Below are 6,000 nucleotides of genomic sequence, written 5' to 3' on the forward strand. Positions count from 1 at the left end.
AACATTTTAATTGTATGGTGTCCACATAACTGAGTATGTGACTAACCTTGTGAAACTGTCCTATTATGATCTCCTGTTCTTGGGAGTATCATCCTGTGTAGCAAACCAGCTTGCACCTGCGTCCTTGTACAAATAAAGTCCTGTCCAGGAACAGGAAACTTTAAAGATATGTGCTCATCACCCAATGCTTTGGAATTCATACTGTCTACACTGCACTGTGTAACTCTGTTATTCTCTCTGAGCTCAGAAATAAAGAATCTTGGTTCGACTTAGACTCCAGCAGATCCTTATTTTATAATATCCACCACAACTCGTCCACAGATTGCTGTTTCATCATTGTCTCAATGAAGAGTTCCTCGTTCGACTTTCCTGTGGGCATTTACGAGCCTGGCACTGGTAGATTTTCATGTGAATATTCTAAAATCTGCATAAAACAATATACACATTTTCCCACCAGAAGTTTTTCCATCTAACAGACTTATTGCGGATCAAAGGCTTTGCGTGATGACATAGTGCACAAAAAATACTTTTGCTGCATTTTCAACTCTGCTGATGGTTTGAAAAAACTGTTGCGTTACATAGCAAACGTGCTCTTGGCACGTGCACTGTAGCCAACAGCTCACAGATACAGTGCGGGTAGGCTACCTACATGATGAGATTATTATGGATAAGAGCGATATTATTTTATATGTCAAATGGCAACCAAGCATCGATCATCATGTCACCAGAATAAGACCCTCAAAATGTATTGGAACGGAGCATCAAGCTAATCACTTGCACTTTCACCACCCTGTGAAGTTCATAACTTATTTAATCTGTAGCCTAATAAACTGCATGGGTTCCCAAGTCGTAGTGGGAGGACCACACAACATATCATCGCATGACTCCAAGTTAACTTCGATATGATGGTTATTATATCAATATTTGCGTGTAAAGGAGTTTCCACCGCCATTTCTCATCTATACATTTTTACAGGCACACAAAGACCCCACCATGTAAAACGACCGAACAAATTGTCTGTCGGCATTTACACAATTGTACCCGCATATCCTGTTTCCATCAGCCACGTCATTAGTTTTGAAATGGTTGGATCAACATCCACCTTCATGATATGGATGAAGCCTGATTTGGAATGTCTCAGTAGTTCTATCTGGCTTCGTAGTACACCCCTCTGATAATCAAATGATATTTACATGTGATGCATTTGCTCCATTGTTTACATTTACAGTGCTATGAAAAAGTATTTGCCCCCTTTCTAATTTTCTCTACTTTTGCATATTTGTGATACTGAATGTTATTAGATCTTCAACCAAAACCTAATATTAGATAAAGGGAACATAAGTGGACAAATAACACAACAATTACATATTTATTTCATAAACAAAGTTATGCAACACCCAATTCCCCTGTGTGAAAAAGTAATTGCCCCCTTACACACAATAACTGGTTGTGCCACCTTTAGCTGCAATGACTCCAACCAAATGCTTCCTGTAGTTGTTGAACTGTCTCTCACGTCGCTGTGGAGGAATTTTGGCCCACTCTTCCATGCAGAACTGCTTTAACTCAGTGACGTGTGGGTTTTCAAGCTTGAACTGCTCGTTTCAAGTCCTGCCACAACATCTCAATTGGGATTAGGTCTGGACTTTGACTAGGCCATTCCAAAACGTCCAATTTGTTGCTTTTTAGCTATTTTCATGTAGACTTGATTTTGTGTTTTGGATCATTGTCTTGCTGCATGACCCAGCTGCGCTTCAGCTTCAGCTCACAGAAGGATGGTCTGACATTCTCTTGGTTGAAGATCTGATAACATTCAGTATCACAAATATGCAAAAGTAGAGAAAATTAGAAAGGGGGCAAATACTTTTTCATAGCACTGTAAGTTGGTGGCCCACTGAAGATTTATAAGGAATAGTATGGTGACGTCTTAGTGTGGCTTGAAATAAATAGGATTATTAAACAAAAACTCCTGTAGCAACAATACACTGAGGCGTTGACGTCAAGAAGAGAACTGGCTGATGGGTGGTGGTGCTACTCTATAGGTAAGGCTGAGTCCAATATGAATGTTCAATACACAAAATAGGTTGATCGGTAGCCAGTTAGCTAGCTGTCCAGTCCAACATTTGTATTTATTGTGGATCCCCATTAGTTCCTGCCAAGGCAGCAGCTACTCTTCCTGGGGTCCAGCAAAATTAAGGCAGTTATCCATTTTAAAAACAATACATTCATAACAGATTTCACAACATATTAAGTGTATGCCCTCAGGCATCTACTGTACTACCACATATCTACAACACAAAATCCATGTGTACACTGCGTATGTTATCATGTGTTTGTGTGCATTTGTCTGTGTTTGTGTTGCTTCACAGTCCCCGGTGTTCCATGAGGTGTGTTTTTACCTGTTTTTTAAATCTGATTCTACTGCTTGCATCAGTTACATGATGTGGAATAGAGTTCCATGTAGTCATGGCTCTATGTAGTACTGTGCGCCTCCCATAGTCTGTTCTGGACTTGGGGACTGTGAAGAGACCTCTCGTGGCATGTCTTGTGGGGTATGCATGGGTGTCCGAGCTGTGTGCCAGTATTCCAAACAGACAGCTCGGAACATTCAGCTTATCGACGACACCTCTTACAAAATAAGCAGGAGCCAGGAGAGACTGATATGCATGTCATTAATGTTAGCGCTCCATGTACTTTTAAGGGCCAGCCGTGCTGCCCTGTTCTGAGCCAACTGCAATTTCCCCAAGTCCCTCTTTGTGGTACCTGACCACACTACGCAACAGTAGTCTAGGTGTGACAAAACTTGGGCCTGTAGGACCTGCCTTGTTGATAGTGTTGTTAAGAAGGCAGAGCAGCGCTTAATTATGGACATACTTCTCCCCATCTTAGCTACTGTTGTATCAATATGCTTTGACCATGACAGTCTACAATCCATATCAATATGCTTGACCATGACAGTCTACAATCCAGGGTTACTCCAAGCAGTTTAGTCACCTCAACTTGCTCAATTTCCACATTGTTCATTACAAGATGTAGTTGAGGTTGAGGGTTTAGTGAATGATTTGACCCAAATACAATGCTTTTAGTTTAGGAAATATTCAGGACTAACTTATTCCTTGCCACACATTCCGAAAACTAACTGCAGCTCTTTGTTAAGTGTTGTAAGACAGCTGCCCTGAGGAATTCTGTCGTGGATAATTATCACTATACTTGTTAAAAATCAAAAGTTCTTCCAGAGTTTTTGTAGAATGAAAATATACTTTTATTACACGACGCAATGAAAGCCGAGATGATCAGCAGAACATCAGACTCTCCTTTTATACAGACACAAATGCATAGTCATGCTTATACAGTGAGGGAAAATAGTATTTGATCCCCTGCTGATTTTGTACGTTTGCCCACTGACAAAGAAATGATCAGTCTATAATTTTAATGGTAGGTTTATTTGAACAGTGAGAGACAGAATAACAAAAAATTCCAGAAAAACGCATGTAAAATTTTTTATAAATTGATTTGCATTTTAATGAGGGAAATAAGTATTTGACCCCTCTGCAAAACATGACTTAGTACTTGGTGGCAAAACCCTTGTTGGCAATCACAGAGGTCAGACGTTTCTTGTAGTTGGCCACCAGGTTTGCACACATCTCAGGAGGGATTTTGTTCCACTCCACGGCCAAGGCAACAAAGGAGTGGCTCAAGAAGAAGCACATTAAGGTCCTGGAGTGGCCTAGCCAGTCTCCAGACCTTAATCCCATATAAAATCTGTGGAGGGAGCTGAAGGTTCGAGTTGCCAAACGTCAGCCTCGAAACCTTAATGAAACCTTAAAGACTTGCCTTGATAAGTTCCTTTCCTGAGGATGGCTCACCCCTCACAGTTCTGGGTGACTTTAACCTCCCTATGTCTACCTTTGACTCATTTCTCTCTGTCTCCTTCTTTCCACTCCTCTCCTCTTTTGACCTCACCCTCTCACCGCCCCCCCCTACTCACAAGGCAGGCAATACGCTTGACCTCATCTTTACTAGATGCTGTTCTTCTACTAATCTCACTGCAACTCCCCTCCAAGTCTCCGACCACTACTTTGTATCCTTTTCTCTCTCGCTCTCCTCCAACACTACTCACTCTGCCCCTACTCAGATGGTAATGTGCCGTCGTAACCTTCGCTCTCTCTCTCCCGCTACTCTCTCCTCTTCCATCCTATCATCTCTTCCCTCTGCTCAATCCTTCTCCCTCCAATCTCCTGATTCTGCCTCCTCAACCCTCCTATCCTCCCTTTCTGCATCTTTTGACTCTCTATGTCCCCTATCCTCCCGGCCGGCTCGGCCCTCCCCTCCTGCTCCGTGGCTTGACGACTCATTGCGAGCTCAGAGAACAGGGCTCCGGGCAGCCGAGCGGAAATGTTAAACCATGTCAGTAATGTTTTATTACTAAAGATCTTTATATAGATCATACATGTTATTATTACACAATACTACACATTACTACACAATATATGTTTTCTTTTTTTGGGAAAGTGTTTTTAATTCCTTTCTTAGAAAAAATGTATAATGAGCATGGCCCTTGTCTGCTTATAACCCCCACGAGTTGTCTGTGGTTTCTCTCTCTGGAGGTTTCTTCTCTCTCGTAGTGTTCATAGGACAAGCCCAAGACTTACTTATACTCAGGCAGACCTTCCCTGAAAGGACTTGTTCCTGTTCATTCTACAAGGAGTCACAAGCTCACGACACAGCAGTTCCACAAGTTCACTACAAAACCTACCAACTGTTCGAACAGTTCAAACTCAGGCCTTCAAACACATTTCTTTAAGTTCAACAAGGTCACTACAAAACGTACCAAACTGTTTGAACTGTTCGTTAATCACACACTAAATATGGTGAGAGCATCCAGAGAGGATGTCATTAACACAATTTCAGTCAAAATAGAATATTGTATGAAATACTATAGCTTACCATGACTATATCCAACCCTACTCCATGTGTTACCACGATCATGTATCCAACCATGACTATATCCAACCCTACTCCATGTGTTACCACGATCATGTATCCAACCATGACTATACAGTTGAAGTCGGAAGTTAACATACACTTAGGTTGGAGTCATTAAAACTCGTTTTTCAACCACTCCATACATTTCTTGTTAACAAACTATAGTTTTGGCAAGTTGGTTAGGACATCTACTTTGTGCATGACACAAGTAATTTTTCCAACAATTGTTTACAGACAGATTATTTCACTTATAATTCACTGTATCACAATTCCAGTGGGTCAGAAGTTTACATACACTAAGTTGACTGTGCCGTTAAAGAACATGGAAAAATTCCAGAAAATGACGTAATGGCTTTAGAAGCTTCTGATAGGCTAATTGACATAATTTGAGTCAATTGGAGGTGTACCTGTGGATATATTTCAAGGCCTACCTTCAAACTCAGTGCCTCTTTGCTTGACGTCATGGGAAAATCAAAAGAAATCAGCCCTCAGAAATAAAACTGTAGACCTCCACAAGTCTGGTTCATCCTTGAGAGCAATTTCCAAACGCCTGAAGGTACCACGTTCATCTGTATAAACAATAGTATGCAAGTATAAACACCATGGGACCACGCAGCCGTCATACCGCTCAGGAAGGAGATGCGTTCTGTCTCCTAGAGGTGAACGTACTTTGGTGCGAAAAGTGCAAATCAATCTCAGAACAACAGCAAAGGACCTTGTGAAGATGCTTGAGAAAACAGGTACAAAAGTATCTAAATCCACAGTAAAACTAGTTCTATATTCACATAACCTGAAAGGCCGCTCAGCAAGGAAGAAGCAACTGCTCCAAAACCGCCATAAAAAAGCCAGACTACGATTTGCAACTGCACATGGGGACAAAGATCGTACTTTTTGGAGAAATGTCCTCTGGTCTGATGAAACAAAAATAGAACTGTTTGGCCATAATGACCATCGTTATGTTTGGAGGAAAAAGGGGGAAGCTTGCCAGCCGAAGAACACCATCACAACCGTGAAGTA

This window comes from Coregonus lavaretus (genome assembly GCF_964263955.1).
Source record: "Coregonus lavaretus genome assembly, contig: HAP1_SCAFFOLD_47, whole genome shotgun sequence".
Classification (NCBI taxonomy): Eukaryota; Metazoa; Chordata; class Actinopteri; order Salmoniformes; family Salmonidae; genus Coregonus; species Coregonus lavaretus.